The sequence below is a fragment of the Pinus tabuliformis genome, chromosome 4_1 (assembly GCF_031772625.1).
Source record: "Pinus tabuliformis cultivar Carrire ecotype Pingquan chromosome 4_1, CPIR1, whole genome shotgun sequence".
Classification (NCBI taxonomy): domain Eukaryota; kingdom Viridiplantae; phylum Streptophyta; class Pinopsida; order Pinales; family Pinaceae; genus Pinus; species Pinus tabuliformis.
Window position 1 is genome coordinate 644,333,232 of NC_142303.1, and position 18,968 is coordinate 644,352,199.

Below are 18,968 nucleotides of genomic sequence, written 5' to 3' on the forward strand. Positions count from 1 at the left end.
TTCCATCTAATATCTCACAAGCCTACCTATCTTTGGAGTACTCAACCAAAAGTTGAGCCTTCCACTCATGAGTAATAGCCATCAAAGATAGTACTATGGGCTTCTAACACAATGCATCTGCTACTATGTTGTGCTTTCCATTAACATACTCAATCTCAAAGTTATAGGCCTTGATTTTTCTCACCCACTTTTGTTGACTCTCCTCCAATGGTTGTTGCTCCAAGAAAAATTGAAGATTGTTGTGATCAGTCTTCACCTTGAACTGGTTGCACATTAGATACTGCCTAAACTTGGCTAGCACATGCATCATGGGAAACATATCTTTGTCATAGAGAGAGTACAACCGCTCGTGGGGTAGAAGATTTTTTATCTTGAATGCAATAGGATGGCCTCCCTGTGTCAACACGACCCCAACTCCCTCACCAGAAGCATCACACTCTAGTACAAATGGCCATGTGAAATCGGGCAAAGGAAAAACATGACAACTTCTCATAACCTTCTTGAGGCACTCAAAGGCCTTCTGTGCCACCTGCATCCACTCAAAAGCCCCCCTTTTTGTCAAATTGGTGAGGGGTGTTGCAAGTTGTGAGAATCCTCTCACAAGCCTCCTGCAATAAGTGCAAATGCCTAGGAACCCTCTCAATTCCATCACATTCCTGGGTGTTGGTCAATCCAAGATGTCCCTGATCTTCTCCTGGTGTACCTTCGCTTTGTCCTCCCCAATCACATGCCCAAGGTACAACATCTTTGTCAGTCCAAATTCATATTTGGACATCTTTGCATAGAACTGTTGCTCCTCTAGTATGCGAAGTACTACCTCCAAGTGTTGAAGGTGCTCCTCCCAAGTCTGGCTATATATGAGTATGTCATCAAAGAAGACAAGGAAACACAACAACCCATGAAACGTGTGGTTTATAGAAGACTGGAATGTAGCTAGAGCATTAGTTAGCCCAAAGGGCATCACCAAGAACTCAAAGTGTCCATAGTGGCAGTGAAAGGAAGTCTTGGGGATGTTCTTCTCTCTCACCTAGATTTGGTGATACCCCCAGCATAGATCTATCTTAGAGAAGTATCTCGATCCGCGAAGCTCGTCCATCAACTCATCGATGTGCGGGATGGGATATATGTTCTTCAATGTTTTCTTGTTGAGGGCCATGTAGTCAATGCACATGCAAAGTGTCTCATCCTTCTTCTTCACCAGCACCACAAAAGAAGCAAAGGGACTCTAACTAGGCTTGATGTGCCCCACTCTCAGCAGCTCATGTATGACCCTCTCTATCTCATCCTGACAGGCTTTGGGGTTCCTATACGAAGTAGTGATGACCGCATGCACCCCCTCCTCCCACTCAATGGTATGCGTGAACCCACAGTCTGGTGGTCTGCCCATAGGGATCTCTCCAAAAAACCCTTGGTGCCTTCTAGAAAGGCTAATATGTCTGGATGCATAGGTCGTGTCAGAGTACATATCTCTGAAATCCTAAGCCCCACCGCCCATTCTATGTCCCCATGTCATAGATATGGCTCCATCTTATGACCAAAAATTGTCTGGGGTGGATAAGAGTGCATACCTCTCAGCACTACTGGCCTCAAATTTGGGCCTTAAACTCCATCTCTAACTTCTGCTAGTCAATGGTGACCCTCCCCAGTGAGTATAACCATTGGACACCCAACACTACGTTGGTGTTTAGAACATCAACTACAAAAAAGTGATCAGTGACTGAGTAGTTCCCCATCACCACAGTCAAACCTGGGGACATACTTCATGCACTGCATGGTCCGGTCTCTTGGCACCAACACAGGGAACCCCTCAAATGTCTCTGTGTGAATGCCCCTACGCTCCACCATCTAGGCATCAATAAAGTTGTGGGTGACCCCATTGTCTCTCAAGACTGACACTCGTTGCCCCTGTACCATCCCCTTGATCCTAAGTGTCAAATACTTTGGTACTCCCTGAAGTGAAGTAAGAACTCCCCCTGATGTGGCAAACAATCATTCTCTAGGTAGTTTTTGTGGTAGTGGTCCTCCCTCATCTCCCTGCTTTGCTCCCATCTCGAACTCCTCATCAGGCTCACTGTTTGAATACACCTCAATGTAGTGGGCCTTGCCCTTGGTGCACTTGTGCCCGAGTGCCCAAGGCTCCTGGCACGTGAAGCACAACTTCCTCCTCCTGAGGTCTCTTCGGGTCTCCTCATCCATCTAACCATGTCCTCCACCCCTCCGAGGTGGTCTAGTGTCTCGATTTGCCTCTGGGGTCGTGGGTCTAGTGGGAACAATGGCTTGGGTCTTGGGAACTACGTCAATCATATCCCAGGTCCTATAGATAGATTCCTTCAGTGATGTGGGCTTGTATGCCCTCACCCAACCACGAAGTGGCTCTACAAGCCCCTCCACAACTAGCATGATCAACTGAGCCTCTGAGATGTTGGTCACCATCACTACCAGCCTCTGAAACTCTGTAATGTAAGCCTTTGCACTGCCAGTATGGCTTAGATGGGCTAACTCCCTTAAATGCAACTCCGGTATTTCCTCTCAAATCTCTCCAACAACCTCCAGGTGAACTCTGTGTAATAAGTGATGTGTATATGTCCCAATGTGATCAACCCATGGTACCACCACTCTTGGGCGTCCCCCTCCAAGTGAAGAGTAGCAAACCGAATAGCGTCAATCTCCCGCATGGGGTTCAGGTGGAAGTATGTGTCTAACTTTGGAAGCCAAGATTTAGCTGATCTCTTGGATGACCTATCAAATTTAGGCACTGTAACCTTCCCTGTTATCTTCTACATCTCTTGGTTAGAAGGTCCCCCTCGGTAGTGTGCTCCAGCCCCAGTAGTACGTCTCTCCTTGAGATGTATGTACTCCCCAAAAGACATCACCCGCTTAATCCAGGCATCCAACCCCTCATACTCATCAATACCAGATGCAACTGAATTGACCAAGTCTGCAATAGGATTTGGCTCCCTCTCCAGTTCTAGCTCATCCATAAATTGGGGCATAGTGGGAAGACCAACCTGCCCACGTTGGGGAGTGTGTAGGGGTTGATAGGTACAGTTACCACCTACTTCTTTGGAACCTCCATCACCATTGAGTTCCCCCTTAGGTCTCCCGTTCGTCTGCAGCCCAATCACCTGTTGCATCATGTCCATCATGTCGTGCCCTTGCCTCAACATCTGCTGGTTGGTCCTCAAAAACTCTTCCAAAATATGGTTTTGTCCCACCTGCCTGGGCTGCTCGTCGTCTCCCTGATTTTCCATTCGGCCTTTGAGATGGTTGACCTCAGTTTTTGAAAATGGGTCTACTTCCCCTTATCTACCTCGACCCTTGCCTTTGCCTCTACCTCTGCATCTATGTCGATACACTACTCCTATAAATGGCATTTTCATCACCTGTTCTCAAGCCCACATTTGGCCAAGAACACGCTCTAATACCACTGTAATATTCCTAGTGGATAATTTACAGTGATAACAAAAACATGCAACACAATTTAGCACAATTTTTTTCATTAAACACCAGGTAACGAGAAATGCTCCAAACATGCCAAAATGGGCCAATTTCATTATATAAATATGCTAGAGTAGAAGATGAAATATAAAGAGTGCACCTGGGCTTGCACAAGGCAAGCTACATGCCTCAGGTGGATGCTCTTTCAATGCCCAAATGTTGCAGGAGCCTCCCCTATAAAAATATGCGTTGGCCCTTATAATTCTACATTGTTGGTTGTATTGAGACCCATGTTTTACCACTCCAAACTTCCTAGAAAATTATGGGTTTACTCTAGTTTTGACGCTCCAAAATTGACCCCAAAATACTTGGCCCTCCTCCACAGGTAGAAAATCAGAACTATAGAAAATGTGGAGTTTGTTGCACCACAAATTCTTGGAAAAATCCTCCACAATACACTCCAATCAAACCCCATCAAATCATAGCTCCTAAACCCATTCACAAGCCATCCCACAAAAATTCCTCGACAAAAACTGCACAGTCCTTGGGCAGAATGACGCAAGCCCACCTTTAGAAATTCGACTAGCTGATGTGTGATGATTTTAGCCCTTGCAAATCCTCCTCCTTTTCCTGGAAATCGATCAGAAAATGCTTTGGCAACACTACAACTCCAAACTCCAGCACTTCATTCCTATCATTGTGTGTGTCCAGAACTGCGTCCCAACTGACCCCAAATTCGTACCACTTGTGTGGTCCTCTCTCCAACTCCAAAATCTGATGTGATAGCCTTCCTAAGGTGGCACTCTAAGTCCACCGAAGAAAGGTTGAGCCTCCACCTTGGGGAGATCTTGTGCTGAACAACACTATGTAAATCTTCTAAACAACTAGAGCAGCGATCGATTATCAAATTATCAAAAGGCCCAATTGAAAAAAATGATGAAATTGAAATCTTCTTAACAAAATTATTTAGGAAGGGACATTACAATTTAATGATGTCATTTGGGATCATTATTGATTAGATGAACACATATGGTTGCTACTTAAGTATGAGATCTTCCATGACATTTTGGATGAAAAGTTCGTAGCTTTAAGCACGACCGAGGTTGAGTACAGTGTTGCTAACATGACTAGCTGTGAGAGTTGTTTTGAACAGGTTTTGGATGTGACAGTGATACATTGCGATAATAAAGAGTGGGATCTGATTGGAAAAGAATCTTGTATATAGTTGGGAATGATATATCTTCATTAAGTCAATGTTCTTGTACAAAACAAGCTTAGGCCTGTGGTTTCCACCCCCATGAGAGGGAGGATGAATAAGGTATCCTTTTTGTGATATATATTTGTTCTAATATAATATTTAATTTGATGTCCTGCATGAACATGAGGTTGTTTCTATTGAGACATTATGATTAAACTCTTCAGTGAGTTGTTTAAGGCAATACTAGATATGAGCACGATGATATATTTTTGATCTACAAAGAGTAAGAATGATCGAGAACACCGAGCCAACTCTTCCCCCCTGTATGAGCTCCTACGGTGAGGAATTTTGATGGAGGGATATTTGGGTTGAGGGATCTCTATACAATTGGGTATCGACCCTATCTATTTCCCATAGGGTCGAAGATGTTTCTACCCTATCTTGGTCTATATAGAGTACACCCCAGTTGGCATCATACCCACAAGTTGAGCTTGTTTTGAATACTGCTCCCCGTCTAGCCAACGGGTTGAGAGAGTGCTTGGAGGTGTACAACCAAAGATGATTATGATGTAGGTGTTCTACCACATGACTCTTGAGGGTTGTTGTTGAGAAGGTCAGTGGGAAATAGGATGTATGAGATATTGTTGATTGACCTAAGGTGGAAGATGTTTGCTCCCCAATGTTGTGACTCTTATTGCTTGACATAGGGAGATGTTTGCTCCCATATGAGATGACTTGGGGCGAGAGTGTCCCATAGGACCTTCCTCATCATCAATGGATCTCAGGTTGAGACCAAGCTCCCTGATGTGGTTTCAGGTTGCGATTTTTCCCCTGAAGTTAAGATCTATGATGTGTCCCAGGTTGTAGCATTGAGCTTCCTGTTGGCTGATGATTCTGCGTCGTAGTAGTGACTCCTCGATGAATAGAGGGTGGTATCTTGGACTCCCCTCTAATGTCAATTTTTTCTTCTTCTAGATTTGAGAATGTTCAACATATGAGCAGAGACAATCAAGAGGAAAGCAAGGATAAGCAGAGTTGAGTCGAGATGAGCGGTGACGACATTTGATGAAGAGATACTTGAGATAAGATATGATTTGATGGCAGGATACTTGCGATGATTACAAGATGTAGTTGGAATTTCTCCCTAGTTGAGAGGGAGTGTTAATTTGGCAGCTCAGTGACAAATTCCAATCATGGGACTAGAACCCTCTTTTTGAGAGGCCCAATTTTAACTACTGGATCACTCAATTTAGACAAGGAAAAGTGTATTTTTGAAGAAAATCCCACATGTGCACAAAAGGACAGGTTGACCCAAAAGAGAAATTGGACACCCATGGATGGCTATAAATACAAGTCAACTGAACCTCATTTTGAGATCATCACCATGATCATTCTTCTTTCTTTGGGTTTGGTTCACACAGGTCTAAGGCTGGGTCGCAGAGATTGGTTCAAATAGGTTTGAAATTGCAACGTCTGAGGCTCACACGTGTGTTTAGGGTTTTGGTTTCCAACAACAGGCATGACACAGGCAGTTTTCGGTCACAACTTCAGGCACATAGGATCATGTGTGCGGTTGGAGGGTTTCAACCACACACACATAACTCTCTACGTTTGGTTGGGAACTAGGGTTTGATTTTGCAGTTGACTGAAGATTTCGTCAGTTGACCGCGGATTTCGGTAGTTGACCATAAATAGTGATAGTTGACCACAGGATTATGAAGCAAGGTTTTGATTATTGACATTTTTTGGTTCATCTCATGAATGTTGTTTAGTTGATTTTGTTGGATAGGATTATGATTGACGATATGGATCATTGTACTCTCTTTTGTCGAATCATTTAATGACGATCTAATAAGAAGAAGAATTTGAAAGGGTTTTCCCTGTATTGGGATTTTCCTTGGTCTCTGACCAATCCTGGGGTCTCTATATTTGAATGCTTTCTTCTATTGTTCCTTTATGTTCTGCTACATCGATGATGATATTGTTCTTTCTCTATTGTTTCATATGTTGTAAAAATAGATAATGTTATCATGTTGTGGGGTGAATTTAATATGTAAATAATGAAATGCAATTATCAAAGCAAAAAACAATATAGCCCTAATAAAAAATTAACAACACGTCGCCCATTTATAGTCTCCAATCATAAGCCCTTACCTCCGTCCAATGCGCTTGCGCCATTTTCCCAGCACACTGTGTTTTCACAGTGAAATTTATGCACACGAAACTGAAATAGAGTAGGGACTTTACTGAACTAATTGGGTACCTTTTGCAATAAATAATTGTGAGATTTCAGGGACACAAGATTTGTAGTGCGATGACTAAAAGAATGGTACCAATGACGAAGAAAGGAGCTATGGGATGAATAACATGATGTAATTAATCACTCAATTTCAGTCTTAAATTGATGTGCCAGGGTTGAAAAATATTTCAAGTCTTTCAAGATGTTTACATTGAAAATCCTCAGGGGAGCGTAACTTTTATAACTGCTATATTTTATTATCTTAGTAAAATGTGTTTGTCATGAATCCTAATTGCTAGTTGTATGTTTCAGGATTGGATTTACAAGATAATTGATGGTCATCTACATCTAAACACTTCATGAAATCATGGTTTCGATTAATTGAAACCATAAGAAAGTCAACTCCATACCAAGGCAACCCAAGGACGTGACGAAAATGCCAACAAATTTATTAAAGTGCTACATCAAAGCTCGTTTTCCTCTTGATATATTGTAAAATATTACTTTGTCATAAAATGAAAAATATTAAATCACGTAAAAGGTCAATATGAATATCAAAAGTCATGAGGAAGTTGAAAAGGTCCTAGATGTTATCAAGTTTCTTGATAGGGAAAGGGAAACTGTCTGACTGGTAATACAATAGAAGATGGTATATGAAAGTAGTGTATTTGAAGACTCCTTCATTATCCAGTCTTATGAATTGGTCATGAATTTTGTTGGCAATATAAGAAGCATAATCATATTTAATAGCAGGGGGTTGTCCAGGAGTAAAAATAGACAATAATACCAAGGTTATTTCATCAACATACTCTCCGGAGTTGAACCCCATGATTGAGGCTATCATATCAATAATGATCTTTCCTGTATCTGTAAAGAGAACCTGTAGATAAGGAGGTGGGCCTTTAGGCTGATATTCAGGGTCCATGAACATTTGACAGATGCGAGTAAGTTCAGCTTGAGACAATTGGGGAACTTTTTCAAGTAAGTATCCCATAGAGAGGGGAGTAAGAGCATGACTGGAATGGAATTGCAACATTTCATTGATGGACTGAGCAGTTATGGAAAAAAGGACTTCTTGGCTTGGGGACAGGACTGCTCTTTGAGTAGGGTCATAATTAGCACAGCAGTGATGAATGATATCTGGGAAAACATGGACTGCAGGGAGGAAGTACACGGGAAGATTGGATTCCCATAGTCCTAAAATGTCAGAGCCATTAAGATAGCTGTCTTTGGCTTGGCAAAAGATCTTAAGGTGGTTTTCATTACCTGATAAGTCTTTTATCTGAAAATCTTTATCGGCCAGGGGCAGATAATCCAAATCTTTGTGAGGAGCATTCATGGGTGCTACATTCAAGGCTATAGGGGTTTCCATTTTGGTTCTTGTGGATTCAAAATGGAATTCGGGATTTTTGTGGGAAAATAGACCAAATAGCAGGTTTGGGGACTTTTTATGACAACACAGACTATTTTTAGACTTGAATTTGGCCCTCTTTGGTAGAATTTTCAGTAGAAAACCGAAATTACAGGGTTGCAGGGTAAACTGGATAAATACCTGTGTTTAGGAGGTAAACTGTACAATGGCAGGTTGGATGACAGGCTGCGGAGCGCGTTGCTGTAGATTTTTTGGTCAGGTTGCAGAAGAAAACTTGGAAGCTGAAACATATGATCAAATGATCCAAGATGATTCCTTGCCTCTTTGTTTTGAATCATTTCAATTTTTAAAGAAAATGTGGTATAAAAATTTTAAAGAAAAGGAGGATCAACTTGTAGAAATCTATGAAGCTCCATTTGAACCTATATGTAATAAGTTGCAGCAATCCTTCCAGGTTTTTTATGATCCAATAGCTGATAGGTTGAATGATGAATGCAATCAGAATTTTTCTTCATTAACAGACTATGAGAGTCAAAATCAAGATGATAATGGTTTCACCAGACAGACATTACAATTAGTAGAAATATCATCACAAATAGCAGTCAAAAACATGGAGGGTGATAAAGATAAAAGTGACATTTCAGTTTCATGGCATGAAGGCTATCCAGAACAATTATATAGTTGTTTGAATCAGTTCAAGAATAATGTATATATTTTACAAGATCCTTTTCTACAGTTTCTAGATTTAACAACGGAGATCAGGAATTTCCTTATCTTCTCAAAGGTTAACAAAGCTATATTTGATTGCAAGATCTCAATTTTAAACACCAACAAGCACAAGCAACAAAAGTCACCAATGTATATGATGCTTGAGTGGTTGCATTGGTTGTTTCATTTTACCTAACTAGCAGCTAGATAGCTGATTAGAGTAAGTAGGTAGGATTTCAGTTTGATTTAATTCAGTTTTTAGTAGATTATGAAATAAATCCTTAAAGATTTGAATCCAATCAAAAGGCCCTAAGATCTTGATGAGTTACTAATTTGGTTTGAAGGTTGCAACACCTTTTAGTTTCAGGTCAGATCTCAAGTTGTGCAGGAAAAGGTTAAGAAGATTTTGATAAAAGGACCAAGGCTAAAAATTCCTACCTAAGTGACAAGGTGCTCAAGTGGGATTCAAGAAGGAAGAATAAATGTTTAAGTGTTGATTGGATGGTAAAATTGTGAAGTTGAAGCCCGAAGAGAAGGCCCTAAGCTTCAGAAGTATTACTGTCATACATACAATAAAGCAACAAGCAGAAAAAGCATTTCATAGTGCAGTCAAAATCATTCAGAGGCCATCTGACCTGCTGTTCTTGACTTTCCACCAGGAAAAGCCATCCCCAAGTGGAGCTAGTGTTATGCTCCTATACCAATAGGTGTCATATATCATGATTGACTTGATGAGCTATGTAATATGTTCATACCTTTACTTGTTGCAAAGGTTTTCCATATTTGCCAAAAAATCAAAAATTTAAAAAATGTAAAGAGGGTATACCCTAAAAGAAAAATCAAAGGGTAAAAAGAATAAGATGGTCAAAAAAGTGAAAGAAAATGAACCCCAACAAAAAGAAAAGACCAGGAAAGTGTGCAAGTCTAAATGCCACTACTTTTTTACTTTTGTACAATAAACAATTGTGTGCAACTAGTCAAATAGTTTAAGCTTGACTAGTTCATATTTTCAATTTCATGTTTTAGAAGTAGAAAATAAAGATCTGACCAAACAGTATAATCTTGGCAGATAAGTAGATAGGTAGAGTGAATAAAAGGAGCTCAACAGTTTAATCTGAGCCCTTGGATGTAATAAGGCTAGACTTAGATAGATATCTACATGTAAAAGAAAATAAAGTGTGATAAGGGTTTGCCAGTTTAAGTGCACCCTAATAAAGAAGTAAAAATGCTAGGATAAAGTAGGTAGGGTAAGTAGATGATGGTTGCAGAATAAATGTGTGGTGAATGGTTAAGTTTAATGCTTAAATCTTTTGCTTTCATCACTTGGACAAAGCACAACTCACATTGGAGACAACACATCAAGGAGACAAAGTCAAACTAATTAACTTCCTTACTCCATTTTTCCCAAAAAATTCACTAATTTCCCCTAAGTGCTAAAGGTACCTATAAACAAGTTAGGGGGGCTCAAAGCATTTCTCTGACTTTTGGAGGGACCAGACCCTTGGCCCAATAATTTGAAATACCTAAAGCACTTAAATCCCCTTCATCAATATTCACCCTTTCATAAAGTCACTCATTCCATTTATAAAGCTTTTCCTAAGTAAAATCCTATTTTTCTTAGGAAAATTAAAAACATTCTATCTACATGAAACCCTCATATATCAATAGCCTAAGGTATAAGTGTTGTATGATGAAATGCATTTTCGGAAAACATTAGACTTAGCACTTTCCCATTCATTTTGGTCATATTAACCACTAATGTTTTATTATATAATTCCCCTATAAAACAAAATTACCCATGCCTGTATTATATTATTATACAAAACCCCAAATATTACATATCCCGCCCCGATGGTTAAATATAACCGTAAATCAAACAATAAAACGGGATTAATTAACTAATCTGTAGCTAATTAAGAACCCGACCCCGCCACCATTCAATGAGGATTAATTATGTCATTTGGACTAATTAATAACTCTATAACCAATTGCATCACCCCCGATATGATTAATCCCTTTAAATTATATCGGGCCCGCCGTCCGTTAACCTTCCGCCACTTCACCTCCCCGACAACCGTCTGATCGGCTCCCGCAGATCCAACGGTCATCGCGCATATCGCACGATCCTTTTGGTCGACATTTAGCATGCGATGGAGAGTGGTTTCGTGAACAGTACCCGCGCCACGCGTCGCCCATCCTATGGAATCGCTCGCTCAAGCCCGAATACCGCCCCCCCTCCATGAGCGGTGCGATGAAACCCGCTTACCGCCTCCCATAAACGACAAAACATCACATCATCAAGTTGACGCCATCTGTCCATTGTTCATTCAAAGCTTACTCGCCAATATCAACCGTTTACCCGTTTAAACACAAAAACCCCAGTTTTGTTCGTTTTCACCTGATTGTGCAGTAAAACCCTATGTAACCCATCTGCACCACCTGAAGCCTCTGTTAACCGATTCAAGCATGGTTTACCTCCCGAAAATCATTCTGGACTCACTCCACAGACCTCTCAAGCTCAAATGAAACCTTTTCGACCTCCCCTGCGAACCAATGCTTTCTTAACAATTTGTTTTGTTTTACAGGTGATCAGAAGACCACATCCTTGGATAAACAGTCTTAATACTAGTCATAAGACCTGTTTACTCCAAGATTGTTATCAAATCTATTCAAACAGAGATGGAAGATAAAACATACAGTTAAAAGACAAGCAGAGGAAACATGGAATTAAAAGGATTTACTGTTGAAATAGACAGTAAAAACCTAAAATATACAGTGAAGGTAAAAGGACACAGTAAAGAACAGTCAAAGTGTATCAGGGTTAAAGAGTATCAGATTGAAGACCAAGTCAAGTAAATCAGCTAGCATAAAGATAAACAGCAGGGAAGACAGTTACAAAGCATAACATACAAATTCATGTCAAAGTGAAGACAGATGAAAAAACAGAGCGGTAAAAGTAAAAAGTAAAAAGTAAACAGTAAAGAGTAAAAGTAAACATGAAGACATTGAGGGTTAAACAAATATGAAAACACTTTCACCAGCTACAATGAAGTTTATCCAAAGTAAAAGTGAAAAACAGTCAAAAGAAGTTTAAGGTTAAAAGATGAAATTAGAGCAAACTTCAGAAATTTCCTGTTTAAGTCATAATTTTGCAGAAACTATTATGGCTAATCCAAGAAGTATTTCGAGAAACTAGAAGAGGTTTTTTTTCCTAACAGGCCAATCTACAAAAACCTATCTCACTTTTTACACAGGTATTACCAAGAAGGAGATAAGTGCATGTCTTCACAGCCTATTTTTCAGTTTGTGCAAAGTCCTGTTTTTGACATCTTTTTGCAGAGAATATTGTGAACAGATGGAGCTGAATTTTGGGAAAATGAGAGAGGTTTATCTCAAAAACATACTTATCTACAATAACCTCTTTCACTTTTTACATATCTATCTCGGATGGAGATATACAAGCATATCATTGGACCCTAAGTTTGCAGAATTTCTGGGGCAGAATGCACAAAGGAAGGATGCAGTTAGTGACTGGGATGCCTCATCATCAACTAAGAGTTGCTACCAAATTCGACTTTCTCTTCTTTGTCACCATAAATCCATAAACATAGTGCCAAATAGATTCATTAGTTTTGAATGTCCTTTATTAAAGTTCTATTAATGTAAACAGTTGGAGATATTTGTGAAACTAATCTTGATATTTTTTCAAGATATTTCAGTTTAGAATTAGTATAAATACTTCTCCATTTGAAGTATTTGGTGTGGATTCTTTGACATTGCTGTAATATTGACTATTTTGGAATAAAGTGCTGTTGGAACAACTTTTGTATGGCTTGCTGGATAAAGAATTGAAGCAAAGGACTTTTCACAGATTTCTTGAAGCAAACACCGGATCAATAAGTCCTCTATACCTTCTGTTTTAAAGTTTTCCTTGTTTATTATATCATCTATGTTTCACATCTGAATGATAAACGAAAAAGAATAATCCAGAATTTGCTTGATTGCACTCTGTTTTCAGTCGTTATTATTCTCTATGTTTTCTTCTGAATTAGTATAAACAGTGAAATCTTAATTGCTCCTGTTTTCTAGTTCTTTCATTTTGATTATTTATTAATGAATACTTAATTGCTCTTTAGTAGCAATCACTCAAGTTCCCTCTTTAAATATCCTGAAGGATTCTTAATTGCCCTTCACCGATTTTAAGCCCATTCCATCTATTCGAAGTTGTTATTTGTTCCATGTTTGACCATCTTGCCCTGTGAAACCATCTTTTGTTAAGAAACCAAATCCAGTTAAACCATCTTCTTTGACTCCATCAACGCAATGAACTAAGCTACTCAGTTTTACCCCTTTGCTATTGAATCTCATCACCCAAACTCAAACAAAACTCCCAAACTTCACAGCTAGCCTAATATCTTTCAAAACCAAGCTAAATCATAAATAGAGAGCCCTCTCTGGGTACAGATTAGCTAGAGTATGTACCTAAAAGTTGGTTTGTGGTTACCTCGGACCCCTTTCCTCTTCCAACAACTTCAAGGAAAATCTGAGTGATAACACTGGAGAAAATGAAGAGTCAAGCGGGAGATGAAAGGTCATGAAGGAAGTCTAAGAGTCATCGAAGGAGTTGAAAGGCCATGGTCCTCATTTTATAAATGTAACCTCATGCCTCATTCGAAAGGGATTTTAGCACTTAAGTTAGGTTAATAATTCGATTGTTATTTTGTGCTTGAGGAGCTGAAAGCACTCGCTCTTGGTAGCTTGTAGAGGGAGGGATTTTGAGGCTAGTGTTATGTTTGGGAGATGATATGAATTGCTCTCATCCCACTATTTGTTTTCAATTAGCGTATTGTAAGTACATTTGAATGGGCGATAGTATTAATGAGAAACTTTTCAATTCATGCATTGATTCCTGTGCATTCCTCTATTGGTTATATTAGTTGTCTGGTATTCCAATTATATATGCATGTGTGTTTACATATTGGTTACATGTTTATGAACTAATTCGTTGCATGCATCTTATGTGTTTTCTTTGAATCTATGCCCTTCATTCAATGTTAATGTTAGTAATTAATTGCGAACTAATTTGTAGTTGATTTCTAACACTTTCTTGTTGTGTATGTCTTAGTTAGTCTTAGCTATATGACTCTCTCTTAAGGCATGCTCTCGCTCATTATATTGTTATGTTCTTATATTATGATACACAAGCCATAAATGGAGAGTTGATCTCGTCCTCGGTCTTTCGACATATTATACTTGGTGTCACATTTATCTCTGCATCCGATATCCAAGAGAAAAACACACACACGATAGCAGTTAGGCCTACAAACCAAATGGGACTCCTATCCCAAATGGTGTAGGGTCTAGTTGGAACTTTACACTGGGGAGATCCCCTAGTGTTGGCAAAATATCCAACACCACCAACAAGATCCAAAATGTAAATGAACAATAATAAAATATGGATATTTCAAATAGATCTAAAAATATATTATTTTATTAAAAATTATTAATATTAATATATAAATAATAAAATTATAAATTATAAGAAAAAAATTTAGTAGAACTCTATTTAATGTAGAGATAATGATATTATATTAATATAAGTAATATGCTAATGTCCATTATTGAAATAATCAAGTTTAAGATTGTGCATTTACACTTATCATCTTTAATATAATTACTCGATTGAGTTTTATATTCATAGAGAGAGTATTAATTTAATTTAAGGTAAAGTTTGAGTGTTTTATTATATAAATGTTTTTCTCCTAAGGTTTACATATATAGATATATGTAATTTTATAATATATTACAAAAAAAATGAATTTTCAAAAATTGCTTTTATTTCTAGCCAATGCATCTGACTTTGGTTCAAGTGAGGGTGGTATAAAGATACCCACTCTTGGCTAGACCATTGGGAAAAAAAGGAGGAGATTATCTTGCAGAATCCGAACAATATTAAATATATTACTACTTCCAAATTTAAGGAGAAAATGTAGGGAAATAAAGAGCTAGAAGGAAAAAGGAAACTACGATATTATAAGAAGGTGATCAACCCCAATCTCGAAAACCAAAATTATCTAGTGTTAAGAAGAAAATGAACATTGTCGAGATTAGAACTAATTCTCATGAGCTTCATAGTGAAATTTGGTGTTGGTCGATTCGCAAAATGTTGTGAGATAAAAGGGTTTGTCACCTATGTGATCCTAATAAGGTTGAAGACGATAAAAATCTTTCACTTTGATTGTCCATCTTATACTCACATTCGATATAATTTTCAAAATATTTATCACACTACCATATCATCTTCATCCTATATTCATGTATATTTTATTTTTAAATAAAAGTTGATTTTTAATATTAAAAAGCAATCATTTATAGTTAATTATAAGTATGTTCAAGGTTTTTTCATGTGCTTTCTCTTGGTTTCAAAATTGGTTGTCGCTATGGGGGGATCAACTAGCTCTGCAGTTTATGTATTAATAGTGGTTGGAATCCTCTTATGTATGCAATTTTTTGTATTGAATATAGATTATGTATGCAATTTTTTGTTTTGATGATAAATCTTGTTATGGATCCAAAATGTAAACCAAAAACAATAAACACTATGGATATTTCCATAGACATAAAAATTATTATTTTTATTAAAAATTATTTATATTAATATAGAAATAATAAAATTATAAGTTATAATAATAAAAAAATTAACTACACAAGAACTTTATTCAATGTAGATATAATGATATTATATTAATATAAGTAATATGCTAATTTCCATTATTGAAATAATCAAGTTTAATATATTGTGCATTTACGCTTATCATATTTAACATGATTACTTGATTTTTAGGGAAATAAAGAGCTAGAGGGAAAAAGGAAACTACAATATTGTAAGGAGGTGATCAACTCAAACCTCAAAAAACCAAAATTATCTCTTTTTCTTGACTAGTGTTAAGAAGAAAATGAACATTGCCAAGATTAGAACTAATTCTCATGAGCTTAATAGTGAAATTGGGTGTTAGTCAATTCCCAAAATGCCATGGTATAAAAGAGTTATTAACCTATGTGATCCTAACAGGGTTGAAGATGAAAATAACTTTCTCTTGATTTTCCATCTTATGCTCACATTCGATCTAAGTTTCAAAATATTTGTCGCACTACCAACCTTCTTGACCTTTTAACTCAACAAAACTATGGTGGTCCAAGACATTTTGACCTTAATATTTCACCTTCTTAAGCTTTGGTAGACCATATAGATCTTAGTGGATGTTAATCATCATCATCATATATTTGTGTATATTTTATTTTTAAATAAAAGTTATTTTTTAATATTAAAAAAAATCATTTATTTATAGTTAACTATAATTACGTTTAGTTTTTTCTTTTGTTCTCACTCTTGGTTACGAAAATGGTTTCCGCTGTGCCGGAGATCAAGCGCCTCCCTTGACCTCCTTCTCGTTACCTATCACCATCTCCAGTGGCCATTACTTTCAATGAGCTTGTAAAAACTAGAATTAAGTCTGAGAAAATTAGAGCTGAGAAATTTGTTAACAAGTTGGATAAGGTTCCGAAAGTACAAGTGAATCTAGGTAAATCTCGAGGAATGGTTATCAGTCTAGCTGAAAGAGGTTTGGTTGGTTGATTTATGGAGGTTTGGCCTTCTCCAAGATCTCTAAGGTTGTGGGTGGAAAGAAATTGGAGACACTTGGTTAAATACCATATTGAAAGTTCCTTTTACGGCAAATGTTTCTTCACCTTTTTATTTGAACTTAAAGAAGATCAATATCTTACATTTAGGAATGATCCTTACTTCATGGGTGCTCAAGGTATTTAATTGGATCATTGAACCATAGATTTTAATCCTTAGAATGATGTTCCCTCAACAATTCTAGTATGGGTAAAAATTCCTCACTTACCCCTTCACTGGTGCGATGAGGATACTTTGAAAAACATCATAAATGTCATGGGAATATACATAGATCACACAGAACTAAGAGATTCAATATATACATATGCTCATATAAGTGCAGAAGTAGACCTTGAGAAAGGTCTTCCAAAAGCAATTCATCTCACATTAGATAACTTCTCTTTCATTTAGCACGTGGATTATGATTAAATCCCTTTTAAGTGTAAACAATGTCATGAGTATGGGGACTTTGCTAGGAATTTTCCTAAAAATGAGGATGCCCTCAAGCAGTATGAGGATGGGGGTCAATGGAAAATACAAAAGAGAAGAAGAGGACAAACACACCAAAATCCCCAAAGGAGCTAGGTTGCCCCCCAAAGGGTTCCTACTCCTCTATTGAGTCTTCATAATGCAGGGAAAGCTTCATCTCCAAAAGCTGGGAAAAAGATTTATAAACATGCAAATCAATTTGTTGTCTTGGAAAATGAAGAGGATGAAGGAGAAGCTCAGGGGGTTGAAGAACCAGATAAAACTAAAGGAGAAAAGGGAGATGGCAAATCCCATTATGACAATAAAGTTCCAAAACTAGAAGATGACCTTGTGTGAAATGTCTCGACGGAAGATGCAGGTTTGAAAAAGGAAGAAGATTTTGAATCTCCACATGTAGAGAAAAACCAGGTTGATTTCTTTGCCTCAACTAATGAAAATTTGAAAAATAAAATGAAAACGGTATTGATCCCCTGAAATCTACAAGGAAAGTGGGAAAAAAATATAATCGAGAGCTCTGGTTGGCTCATGTTGAGGGAATAAAGAAAAAGGAATTCAATCGATCATTATTGTTCCTTCCTTCAGACTCCCTAAAAATCAAAAGAAATATGGTTCATATGGCCCTCATTTTGGTGGGGGCTCTAAAGCTTCTAGCAAATAATGAATATCATGTCTTGGAATTGGAGTGGGATGGGTAGTAGGAAAAGGAAATATGAAATGAAAAGCTTAATTAGATAAGATAATCCCCATGTCCTCCTCCTCCAAGAGACGAAATTAGGGGAGCGTGAAGCTCTAGAAAAATGCAGAACAATTTGGAAAGGGAGTAAAGTAGTGGTGGTAGGTTAAAGGGGAACTTCAGGGGGAGTTTTCCCTCTGTGGGAATCCTCCTTATTCAATCTTCTATAGGAATAAAAATCTCAGCATTGGATCGTCACTATATTGATTAATCTCTCATCTAGGAAAATTTTCAACATAGTAAACATTTATGAGCCAAATATGTATCATGACAAGATATAAAGTTGGAATTCTCTGTTAGGACAAAGGGAAACCCTTCGCAACTCAAACTGCATTTTAGAAAGAGACTTTAATGTTATAATTCACTAGTGGGAGAAGAAAGGTGGCAGTATTGTAAGAACTCAATTTCAAAAAAAAAATGGAGGATTTGATTTCTAGTTGGATCTAGTCGATATCAAGCCTATACTCTCCAAATTTACTTGGAGTAATAAAAAGGTTAGTCATGGACACATTTCGGCATGAACGGATCATTTCCTAGTAGGGAGCAGTCTTTTGCTTCATAAAAATTCTCCCACTTCCTTTCATTTGGTGTGGGGTGGTTCAAATGATCACCTAGTCAAGCTTCTTTTAGAGTTGGAAGATTTAAAGGGTCCCATCCCATTCTATTTTAACCCTTTGTGGGTGAGTTGTGATGATTTTAAGCCACTAGTGCATTAGGCATGGTTGAGGTTGGTTAATGATTCTCCTATCTTCATATGAGAGCAGAAAATTAAGGGCTTAAAAGAGGAAATAAAAAAGTGGGCAAGGGAAAGGTCCAAATGTCAGAAAGGAAGAATGGGGTGGATTAGATCTAATCTGAAGGAAATCCTTTTGGAAATGGAGGAGGCTATGGTCGCCAAGGATTTTCTTGCTAAGGAGTAAAAATACTTTGAAGAATTGCATAATAAATTAAAGGAAGAAGAGGAAATCTAGAGATTGAAATCAAGAAGTTTGTGGCTGAATAGGGAGATAAAAATACTAGTTTCTTCCACAAACAATCAAATATAAGGGAATGGAAAAATAAAATCAAGTATATGGAGCTTAATGGAGCAATTATTTTATATCTGGATGG